We start from the raw sequence: 13870 nt of genomic DNA, 5'->3' as shown, positions 1-13870 counted from the left end.
TGTAAAACTCCATTGTGACAATAATGGAGCCATTGCACAAGCAAAGGAACCAAGATCTCATCAACGATCCAAACATATTCTTAGGCGCTTTCATCTTATTCGAGAGATCATTGATTGAGGAGATGTGGAAATATATAGAGTACACACGGATGACAATATTGTTGATCCCTTGACAAAGCCTCTTACACAGTAGAGGCATGATCGTCACACTGAGTCACTCAGTATTAGATATGTAAGTGATTGGTCTTAGTGCTAGTGGGAGATTATTAGAGTATGCTCAAAGACCAATCATATGATGATTGTAATAATAATTTTATTTACCGATTTTATTGAATAAAGGCATTGCCGCTATTATTTTCATGTGTTTAACATAAACTGGAAGATAATAAAGTCCATATAATGACATAATTGTTATTATTAAAAGATCCCTAGTCCAGTATTATTATGGGCATGAACAATAATAATACGCTTAAGACTAACATGTTATTGATTGATGACAATGAGTTGTCATTGACATAGAGATGTCATAATTGATACATGATTATATTGTTAGAGAACAATGTATTGGATTGATCGACCATGAGCATATGTCTTGGATTATTATGTGACAGTCATAACATTGCTCATGGTGATGACTATATGTATGATCTTTATACTTGAGATCAATATTATCCCAACATATATTGTTGTATGTTTTGATGCAGCTAAACAAGCTCCGTAACTGGTTGCTCTATAAAGGCTGTTATTGAACATATCTCAATATCTGTAGTGGGTGTGTATAATTAAGATAGGATTTGTCCTTCCTACATAATAGGAAATATATCACAGGCCACTTGATTGAGTAAGACTAGAAATGCATGGCCATGCTCGAATAAGTTGATATGAGATATCATAAACTATTCGTTAATTAAAGTCTACTCTAGATATCAAGAAACAATAGATGGGCTATACAAATGTGACTATTCCTAGACTTGTGTCTATTCTAGATATAAAGGACATAAGGATGTAATACATAAAAGAGTAATCACCAAGATGATATGTCGAATCATATTTTCTTGTAACTTAGGTGACAATGATATATTGCTAGATGTCACTCATTGTATATAATATTAGAATTGTTCTAATAATTACTGCTAACGTTACAAGAACCTACAAGGTCACACCCTAGGATTAAAACGAGCAAAGATGTACAATTTATTGTACGTTACTAAAATATATGTTTTAATAATCTCGAATATTTAATTTCAATTAATTAATTAAATATAGATTTAATTAATTTGAAATAATAAAATCCCCAATATGATTAGGGTAACTTGGATATAAGAGGATTATTAAATTCCAATTAATTAAATATAGATTTAATTAATTTGAAATAATAAAACCCTAATATGATTAGGGTAACTTGGCTATAAAAGGGTGTGTTAGGTCTAGCAGTTGTTTTTGCAACAAACACACAAACCCTTCAGTCATTTTCTCTCAAAATAGTTTTAGGGAAAACAAATATTGCTCTCAATCGGGTGAACTGAGTAGAGGCCGAGACGTGATTTCGTGGAGGCTTTCGATTCGAATCGATCTACACCACCGTATTCACTGATGTTCTTGCTGTTTTCAAGGAACCCACTGTAAGTATTCGCATCTCTTTCTCCCGATTTCAGTTTTTCGTACTTGGATCGCTGGTGAGACCGTCGAGTTTTGTTTCCGCTGTGCCATGGGGTGCGCTGACGGTTCCAACATTTTAGGCATACCTGAGAGCATTGCATCCATATCATCACATATATGCACAAATTTGCAGGTTTTAGCTAGAGCCAATTTCAACTTCGCATCGAAGGATATTGGACTCGAAGCGACACAATTTGCTCGAGAGTAGATTTTAACTTCACGATGAAGGATATCTAACTCTAAGCCAAATAATACATGGATTTTAACTTCACGACGAAGGATATTCAAGTCAAGGCTCAACTTCACGATGAAGGGGCCATCCACGATTTTAACTCCACGATGGAGGATATAATACCCACAAAGCCACGATTTCAACTCCACGACGGAGGATATCGTGCCCACATCCACGATTTCAACTTCACGACGAATGATATCGTGCTAACTCTACATTGGATTTCAACTTCACGACGAATAATATCCAATTCAAAGCTCAACTTCACGTCGAAGGGGCTTCCCAGTTTCATTTAGAGCCAATTTCAACTTCACGACGAAGGATATTGGACTCGAAACAGCACAAGCTTGGATTTCAACTTCACGACGAAGGATATTCAAGATAAGGCTCAACTTTACGACGAAGGGGCCATTCACAGTTTCAACTTCACGACGAAGCATATCCAACTCAAAGAAAGAGTGTTTGTCAACAAAATTTCCAGTTTCATAGTCAAATTCAACTTCACATTGAAGGATATTGACCTCGAAACAGCGCAACTTACAGTGGATTTCAACTTCACAACGAAGGATATATAATTCTCATGCTCAATTTCACGACGAAGGGACCATATACGATTCCAGCTTCACAATGAAGGGTATCGTACCTTAACAGATTGACCCAACTTCATGACGAAGGAGTCTCTGTGACACAACAACACCGAAGTCTTCAGGACAAGTTTCACCTTCACGACGAAGTATCTTGGGGCTAGAAGACGATCCAGGAGTTACTTTCTAATACGCTGAGTTCGATTTCAACTTCACAACGAAGGATTTTGTGCTCAGAATTTTCCAGTTTCGACTCAACCTCACGACGAGAGAGTCATTTCGTGATTTAAATTGAAAAACCAGTCTTAATGTCGGATTTCAACTCTAAGATAGAGGATATTCGATATGACCGAAATTTGTGTCTTTTAATCTTTGCTCTATTGTCGTTATACGATAATGAGCAAATAGGGGCAGCTGAAGACACTCAATTTCGACCACATAAATTATAAATTATAATATGTATATAATATTATATAATAATATTATAATTTATAATACACATGGTTATTTACATTTTATTATTCTTATCTACATGCCTAAATGTTACAAAATTAGGCCCAGTAACCCTTCCACGTGACGTACACAACAATAGTAACCCAAGACCACTGGAGCGACCCAGACCCAGACCCACTGGACTCAGCTCCAACCCGAATGGGTTAGGATTTCTTGAACCCTAACCTCATCTCATCCAACTCCATTTCCAAAACCTAGAAAGCAAGTCCCCTTGCACCTCACGCACCTCTACGGCCAATTTTCTCGGTGTCGTGACTGCATGAAACACCCAAAAACGACCAAGTTAGAATCATGGACTCTCATCAACTAATAAGCCGAGTTTCACTCGGATCAAAATACTAAAAATAGGGCACTATTTTTTATTATAAATAGATGAACATGATTACACACAGGATTCATGATTACTAGGCAAGATTAGCAGTACACGAGCACACAAAAAAAACCAAAGGAAATACAAGCAAATTGAAACGTTTGTACGGTTCAAAGAGAAATAAAAGAGGTATTTTTACCTATATTTCTTCGGTTCTCGCTTGCATGTGGCTTGTTTCACTTCTTTTTTTCCTTCTGTTTTTGCTTCAAAAAGGCCGAGGAACGGGGGCGTTTGCGAGATCTTCATTTGTAGATCTAGCCCCCGAGGCTTATGTTTTTTAAAAACGTTTTGGTTTTTGGAAATAGGTTTAAAAAGCTTTCAAGATTTAAAAAATATATAAAAATACGATTTTTGCCGCCGATGAACGGCGCCTGTTAATATTTTTGGATGAACAACTAGAGAAAAATATAAGAATGGGGGCTCTTTCGGTTTAAAGAAGAGAGAAATGAAGAATGTTATAAATTTTTTTGCTTTTATACTACCCGTAAGTCGACCCGCGACCCGACCCATGGGTCTAAACAACCTGCGTGTTTTTGTTTGGAAATGGGTAAACTACAGTTTTAGTCCTAGTTAGTTCTTAAAGGCTTAATTTGAACCCCAAATCTAATTTGAAACTTAATTTTCTTTTGAATTCGACCTTCAATTGTGGTTTTCTTTCAATTTAGTCCCGTTACTATTATTTTGCTATTTTTGTTATCTATTTTATTTATTTTTATTATAACCATTATTATTATTATTTTTAATATTATTACTTTATATATATATATTTATTTTATTTATTTTATTCTTATTTTATTACCTTCTTTGTTTTGTTTACAAATTATTATATATATATGTATAAAATTTTATTTCTTATTTTTTATATATTACTATACCTATTAGTATTACTATTATTTCTTTTTATTCCACTCATTTATATGCATATTTTTTTCTCTATTGTTTTTATTTATTTGCTTTGTTTTTCTAATATTTATTTATGTGTATATATTATTATTATTATTTTCATTTTATTTATTTTATTCATTTTTATCTTTACTTTATTTTTATTTTCTCTATTTTTATTTATTGTTTATTTTCTTTTCGTTTTTTAATCATCTTCATTTTTTTTCTTTTCTATCTAACACATCCCTTGACCTTCTTTTAAAGGGTGTATTTTCAATCAATCAGCAGTAAGTTTTGGATCGTTATTTTGCCTTCTAACTTAAACTTTCAACTTTCTTAATTAAATACAACTGGAAGTTACGTAGTGCCGAAAGGGCAGTTCAAGGGTGCTAACCCTTTCTTGATTGTAACCGACTCTCGAATCCGATATATATTTGGTAAGACGCAGATCAGGTAAGAAATAAGATATTCGATCAACCCATTTGCTTTAAAATAAATGATCGGTGGCGACTCCTAATCCATTTTCCTAAGTCAAATCCCAATTTCGGGCCCATCCGAAAGACGGTTCCGATACATGTTATATCAAAATAATAATGAAATAATTTACAGTTATCTAAACTGGAACGATTCAAAACTTCAATGAGTAGATTGAAAATATTGAAAGCACAGTGATTAAAATATGAGAGAGAGTAAAGTTTAGTGACGAATGATGTAGTTTACCATATAATAATGATAGCTGAGTTTTAAGAAGGAAGAGTGAAAAGCAAAAGAATCTGGATTATACATAAGATATACTGTTTTATGAGGAAGAGTAATAAAATACTTATTAGATTGATTTAACGTGATGAAATGTCAGATATTTTTAATTAAAATTAATATAAATTAAATCTTGACTTTATGAATAATGTAAATTTGATTAGAAGAAATATTAGTGGATAATAATCAGATATCCAGAAAATTAAAATAATTTTGATCAAATTCAAACAGCCAAAGTAATTTTCTTATAAAGAAATATTTTCGGACAAATAATAAAAGGCAACGTAAGAGCATGATTTTTTATTGATTTGTGTATAATATGATTAAGTATTCGTTTTAAATAGGAACAAATAATCAGTTAAGTTTATTGGATTGGCCTGTCGTTTAAATGGTTTATTAAATCGATCAACTTTAATAATTTGTTTATAAATGATATTTTTTAAAGTTTGTTAAAATTAATATATATATATATATATATATATATTTAAAGAGTTTGGTTTTAGAAAATATTTTATGCTCTTTTTTTAAGTTTTAGAAATAGTTTTCACTTTCAGTTTTTTTTAAATGCGAAAATATGTTTGATTAATATAAATGAAAACTTGAATTTATAAACAAAAATAGTTAAAATATATTTGGTATCTATTTTTTCAAATATAAATAAATAAATAGTTATTAAATAATTATATTAAATATAATTATTAAAAATTTCATTACATAAATTTAATATATGAGTTATGTAAATATAAAACAATACAATTAATAAGAAATTTTGTAACATAAAAATTATTTTAGTTTATAATAAGAATATAATATTAATGCATATTGAATATTAATTAAATTAAAAAAAACATTGTTGTAAACAAGAGTACACGTAATTGTTATTAAAATTTTAAAAAATACGTTTAATCGTATTTAAGACCCTTAAACTTTTGGAAAGAAAAAACTATTGCAACCCTTGTATTTTTTGCACTCAAAATGACCCTTAAACTAAAAAAATAAATTTAATCATTTTAATAACGGATCAACGTTGACTATCACGACGCTTACACACATGAAAGTTCACAAAGCATACATGACAATCTACAATAGTGATGTAATAGTTAACGATGCTATTGTGATAGAACATGATGGACGATGATATGGTAGATGGACTTAATTATATTTTTTGCTAAGTTCGAAGGCTTAGTTGATTCTTTTAAAAAGTTTAAGGACTTCATTAATTTTTTAGAAAAATTAAGAAATTAATTAAATTTAAAATATAAACAATTATTAAGATATGTAATACATTGAATATAAAAATACTATAAAATTAAATTATTAAAAAAATATTATTTTGAGGATCAAATAGAGTGTAAAAATAGTTTAGAGACCATATTATTTTTTTGCAAAAGTTTGAGGGTTACATATATTATTAAGTAAAAAAAATATTGTTAAAAAGATTTGAATCCGTATAAGTTAAGTTAAAAGATTTATATCTTAATTTTTATTTTTTTTTCAAAAATGCTAAAATAATTTTAATGAAAATATATTGAAAACGTCTATTTTATGTTTTTATATTTTCAATTTTTTTGTTTTTGTTTTTAAGAAATCATTTTCTAATTTTACAACCATACACATTTTTTTTAGCATTTTTTATTTTTTAAGAAAATAAAATTGAAAATAACATATATTTTCTAAAACTAAAAAGATCCTTTCCATTTTTTTATATAAATTTTAAAAAATATAAATGTAAGTATGAATTTAAAATTAAAATTTTCATGATAAAACAATGTTGTATTAGAATAAAGAAAATTAGATAATATATTATTTTTTATTATTAAAATTGTATCATAAAATTTAATACCATTAATAAAAAAAAGGTAAACCATGAATTTATTACATAAACTATTAGTTTTGGTTCATTTTAGTACATAAACCTTCAATTTTTTCAAAATCATCGCTAACGTTTAGTTTTCATTTCATTTTAATACCCTATCGTTAAAAACTTAACATGTTTAGTATCTAAACTATCAGTTTTTGTCCATTTTAGTACCTAAACTTCCATTTTTTTCAAAACTTAACATTAACTTTTGAATGGGGTATTAAAATGAATAAAAGCTAAACTTTAGGTATGATTTTAAAAAATTGAAAGTTTTTAAAAAAACTTAACGTCACATGGAATTCAGATTTCAATCATGTTATCCACACTCGATAGCTCTCAATGATGTCAGATGGTGGCCATTCTCCCAAACTTCGTAGACCAACGTCGCGGGGTGTAAATGTTCTGGCTCACCACGGGGGCTCCATTTATAGGAACACCAAGTTGGTAAGCGACGTCTTCCAAAGTAATCGTCAGTTCACCACTCGGGAAATGAAATGTGTACGTATCGGGCTGCCAACATTCGATCAAAGCTTCAATCAACACCGAGTACAGTTTGAAGCCACGTATATATATAGTCGAAAATAGACCGAATTGCTATAGATATATCAGCATCCACTGATGCAACTCTTTGTATGTCATCCCCCACTTATGAATATTCTATTCATTGTCCGAATGGAATTAGATTGACGAAACATGTATGTTATCCAGACGCAAACATATATTCTCAGGTTTCCATTTTTCGTGATTTTCAAAGAATGTAGGTTTTTTCACTATTTTTTCGGATTTACGGTTTGGTTAAAAACCAAAACCCCAAACCCCTATTTATAGCCTTATCTTTGAAGGCTATAAACATATATAAATTTTAAAATTTCGGCTGAACTGTTAACTGTTACCCAAGTGAATATTGCATCTGCCCGATAACCAACGACTAGGTTTTTTTGAATTTGAAGGAATTATTCACCCATCATTTTTTTTTTGAAATTTATAAATTTTATTTTTATTTTGTAGTTTAAAAAATTATTTTTAATAGACTCATCACCTCGACGTGACAAGTTGTATTAATGATAATAAAATAATGGCCCACGTAGAGCTAACTACTCGACAACCAATTAAAAATAATATCCCAAAAAACTCAAAAAACTCATCACATCGACGTGACGAGTTCCTGGTGCACTGTAATAAATGTTGTATTTTCCAAAATAAAGTTTAGGGAGGCCCAATACCCTAAATAATTGACCCGCTTAGGGTATTGGGCCAAAAAATCCTCATTCCACCAATATCACCAGAACCTGTCATTGGCCCATACATTGCCAAAACCAGGTTTTTTGGCTCATTACCATGGGCCCCAAAATTATTTAAGGAAAAAAAGTGTGAGTAAATTATTTTGGGATCTAGGATTTTTTCAACAATAGAGGGGAACTCGTCACTTCCATGGTTATTATTTTTATATTCAAGGACCATTATTTTAATATTTCTGGTAAAGTTTATCACCTATTTTTTTATATTTTTAATATGAATTTAGTTTTTTATATAAAAAAAACTAACTCATCACATTTTTTCAGATTTAAAATGTCCAAAACATTTCATAATCCATATAAACGTATCAAATTTTATATTGGGTAAACTACTTGTTTAATATATAAACTATCATTTTTGTTTTCTTTTGGTACCTAATTTTTCATTTGTTTCAAAATTATACCTAACGTTTACATCATTTGTCATTCAACTATCTTCTCGCTCATATTTTGGTCACTGTGGTTTAATTTTGTGACATCATATTTTTATTATTAATTTATTAATATATAATTAAGATAAAAATAAATTTAAATAACTTTTAAATAGCTCCTAATTTAATCACTCTAACTTTTAAATTTAATTTTAATAGCAATGTACCTTAATGAAATAAAAAGTAAATGTTAGGTATACTTTTGAAATAAATAAAAATTTAAGTACTAAAAGAAAACAAAACTTATAGTTTATATATTAAACATGTAGTTTACCCAATATAAAAATTGATACATTTATATGGGTTCTGAAATGTGTTGGACATTTCAAATCTTAAAAAAAACTAATTTGTTACATCAAACATAACTCATCTCTCTAGGTGAGGAGTTCCAATTTTTTTTTGAAAAAAACTAAATTCATATTAAAAGTATAAAGATAAATATTTTTTTAATAAAACTCATCATCTCAAGAAATATTAAAATAATAATAATTAAATATAAAAATAATATCTTATAAAACTCATCACCTCGAGATGACGATTCATTCTCTTTTATAGACAATATTATAGATCTCAAAATAATTTACTGACATCTCATTTTCTTTTATTAATTTTGGGGCCCACGGTAATGAAAAAACAAAACCGTGCTGATTGGATTTTTCTCCAGATTCGAAAGTCATGTTCAAATCCGAAGAATGCAAATCTTAGTCCACTCCTAATTTTGGCAAAACCATGCTGACTGGATCAGGGATGGAACTACTTGGTGGTTGGGTCCCTCCCAATAGCACCTGCCAAAATTTTTCGTATAATGGCAGTTTTGGTCCTTTTTAATTAAATTATTATTCAAATAAACCTTTGTCCTTCCCAATTTTTTTATTCAAATATTTAATAAATCCTTGTTTTTTTTCTCTTTAAAACAATTTGCCACCCTCAACGTTGTATCCTAACTCTGTCCCTGGACTGGATTTCTCTCAATGTTTGCTCTACCCATTCTTACAATATCATCCATGGCAACATGTTCTACGGTGCTCCCAGTTGAAAATATTATTGTAAAATCGAAGTGTTCACACCGACAGGACAATAATAAGGAAATAACATAGAAGAGTTTGTTTATTTATTTATTTATAAAGTGTATTATTGTGAACCATTATCTTAGAAGTAAATTTGTTCGATTAATAAAATCACCACAATAGATGACACCCTACAAAGTTGACATGGTATTTCTAAAGCTCTTACATCCTAAACTTGAAAATGTAAAAGGTGGTACTCATCTTTTCCGAAGAAAACTTTGAACATAATATTTATAGTATAGAGGAACCAGAGAAAACTTGAGAGAAAAGATGATTTTGGGATGTATTGAAATGTTGAAAAAGATTGATATTTATAGGTCAGTTTTCAAGCATAAAACGGGTAAGAGGCTGTAAATCTGACTGGATTGTCGCAGTAATAAACGCCAATTACAGCTGATCCAATTAGCTATAATAATTATAATATACGAGATGAATCTGTCAAGAAAACGTCTGGATTCATCCTCCAAAAAATCCAACAGACAATTGACAAACAATAAACAATTACAGTGAATAGAATCTTGATACAACATCGAATTACAGCTGCTCTTATTGTCACAATGAAAATTGTTCACGCTATTGGTGCCAATAGAAAACATATACACAAGGGACTAGCCATATCACTTTACAAGAAAAGGAATAACCATATATAAACCCTTTAAAAGGTATTTTTCTTTTAAATGTGGGATACATAACTAAAATACTTACTGTATATTTGGTTCACGGAAAAGATTATTATCAAGTAATAATTTATTCCCAATAAAAATATTTTTTTGTTAAAATGGTGAGAATGTTATTATATTCAAATTCATAGATATTACACTATTCCCGCCAATACCCTTGAAATAATGAATTCTTTTCATATAGATCTTTCTCAATTCTTATTATTCACGCTTTACTCAAACTTTTATACACAATAATAATACTATACAAAGAGTTTAATTTAGTAAAATGTCATTAAATTTGATTAGTTAAAATTATTTTATATATTAAATATTAATCATTTATAAATTTATAAGGGGAAAACCGATATTATTATAAAAAAAATTGATATTTAAAATAATATTTAATTTTTAGTTATTAAAAAAATGAATTTTATACATAAAAAATAATATATTTGTCTACTTGAGATCACAATATTATTTTTCATATTATATTATATTTTATAAAAATAAATATAATATTTATGAAAATTATTTATAAATATAAATTTATACAATAACTATATTAATTCTATATTAAATGTATTTTTCTCAAAAGTTAAATAGTGTAACATTAAAATATTTTTATGAATTTTCATTCAAATATTTATAATTTAATACCAAAGTTTTACTTGTTGAAAAAAACATATATCATAGGGATAATTTAATAAAGTATGCATCAAAATAATATTATATTATTTCAACCAAACATTGTAATCTAACATTCCTACTAAACACACTAAACAATATAATACAACATTCCTAAGGTATCACAACATTCCAATAATCTTATTCCCAAAGATAATCTTATATTTTGTGAATTAAACTACCCCTAAATCATTACTAAGACTCCCCACCCAAGTAAACTATGATCTATAAGATGGTTGCATAGATGAATCAATCATATCACCTGTTTCTACTGATCGTCTTCTATAATCAGCATTAAAAGAACTGTTTTGCGGGAGAAGTTGCTCATTCAAAGTTTGTCCTGTGAATGTAATTTTGAAAGAAGTAGAATGTGGCATATAAGGGATCTGAATCATTTTCTTTCTTGTATACAACTTTACCAAGAAGCTCATTGCAGGTACTTAAGTTTGATCAACTCCAACACAAAAGGATTGCTTTTACCACGATTAGATGCACAACCATTATGTCGAGTTTTTAGTTCTTGTGTTTATTTCATCTCTTTTCTTCTTTCTCTTTTGATTTTTACCTCATAAAAAATATCTTGAGAGAAGAGGCGTTCAACAGCATTGCTAGGGTCTATATTACATTCTTTAATGAGTCTTGAAGAGATTGTTAATAATAGATGCACGGTCTAAGAGATATTCACCGTCCTTAGAGACCATAATATGAACCCAAACGACGTTGTTCAACGCTTCCTCTCTCAAGATACTTTTCAAAAGCAAACGAGAAATAAGAAACACGAGGAAAGAAACACAAGAACTAAATGATGATTTTTTAACTATTGATTTTAATGAATTAAAAACTAACTTGGGTACTTTTTACCCTTTGCGCCGCTTGTTTTTTCTCTATTTTTGTCAAGGCAACATCAGTTTTAGTGTTGATCATCGACAATCAATATTCATTGTTTTTATTTTATTTTTTATATTGTATATTTGATTTTCTTTTTAATTTCTAATAATTATGTCTTTATTACACGTTGTACTATACTTTTATAGCATGTTTTCGTTTGTCTTTTAACATATTTTGGTCTTTTTTATCGGTTGTTTGGTTGATCTTTTCGTTTAATTTCATAGGGTTGGATTTAATATGTCTCGACTGATCAAAATGGCATTTATTTGTTATCATGTTAATTTTTTATACTTTGGACCCTTGGATGAACTTGGATATGCGGTTTGCATTCGTAGATAGTTTTCTCACGGTGCTTGATTCCGATGCAATTAGATCTATTCACATCTTTATTTTGCTCGGGTTTTTTTAAATGGGTTCTTAACCATTTTCTTATGTGGTCCTTATATGATCTTAAGTGGCTAGTTTCATGTCAATGCTTATAAGAAATGTCCTAATAGTATGTTTAGTTTACACTTATGATTGTAAACTGTAATTGTAATTTTGATTTTTTTTCTTAATAATATTAATTGTTTCTATTTGAAAAAATAAGGGTAAAGTAAGCTTTTAGTGCCTAAATACCAATTTTGATATGTTTTAGTACATAAACTTTTATTTTTTAAAAATAATCATGCCTAACGTTTAGTTTTCATTTCATTTTAGTACCCCCACCGTTAAAACTTAACTCGTTTAATACCTAAACTATCGATTTTGATCTGTTTTAGTACCTAGACTTTCAATTTTTTTCAAAACTTAACGTGTAACACCCAGTTCCCGTATACCTTTCCGTACACGGAATATATATGCCACATCACTTTAAAAACGTTTACTCATTTGAAAACCCGTCAAATTTTGTTTCAATCTTAAATCCACCTGAGTTAACACAATAATTAAATATGCATTGAAAACACATTACAAAATATTTTGTTAAGTTTAATTACATGCCAGATAAGTTTCAAAATGATTACTATTATCCTAATGTTACTGACGAGTCAACCTTAATTGGTGATATCTGCTGCTACAACTGCACTCCTTACTTGATTAGTCTCCGCTTTTACCGCGTGGAAGCAACACACATTAAGTATTTACTTAGTGAGACATAATATTGTAAAGTAACCTTTGTGTATACATAAATATGTCATATTTATTTAATTCACACTAAATTGTATATTCTTTAAGGATCTTATAATCCTCCTCAGTTAAACCATATTCCATTCACAATTATTTTATTACGCCTAGCATACCTATCTTTCTTTATATTTTTCTTTTTCCCTTTAACTCTTGAGTCATTATTCTTTATTTTCATTGATAACATCCATTCATTCTTATAATGCACCATTATGCATTTTCAATTATAACATCCTTTCATGCTGATAATGCACCCATATGCATTTCAATTATGACATCCTTTCATGCCGATAATGCACCCATATGCATTTCAATTATGGCATCTTTTCATGCCACTAATGCGCCCATATGCATTTCAGTTATGACATCATTTCATGCCGATAATGCACCCATATGCATTCTAATTATGACATCCTTTCATGCCAATAATGCACCAATATGCATTTCAGTTATGGTATCCTTTCATGCCAATAATGCACCCATATGCATATATTATTTTATTCACTCGTTTTAGAGCAGTTCATACTCTAAAACTCATTCAGAATATCATTTCCATACATGAAATGAAAACATATTAACTACTGTAAAATATACATTAAATTAAAACATTTTAATTTAACTCATTGTGAATCGTCTTCATCTCAATTACATACCATACATGTACTCACCTAGTAATCCTCGCTAATAAGATGTAGGGATGTCTGGCTATTCAATGACTTTATCTTTCCCCTTTTTCTTGCTAGACTCAGGAGCTTGGTTATGATATACACAAGCATCCATTAAAGACATATATCATAACCAATGTTAGTATATTTCCTAACA

This window comes from Hibiscus syriacus, unplaced genomic scaffold, assembly GCF_006381635.1.
Source record: "Hibiscus syriacus cultivar Baekdansim isolate YM2019G1 unplaced genomic scaffold, ASM638163v2 tig00112402_pilon, whole genome shotgun sequence".
In the NCBI taxonomy this organism is placed as follows: domain Eukaryota; kingdom Viridiplantae; phylum Streptophyta; class Magnoliopsida; order Malvales; family Malvaceae; genus Hibiscus; species Hibiscus syriacus.
This window is presented reverse-complemented; position numbering follows the sequence as displayed.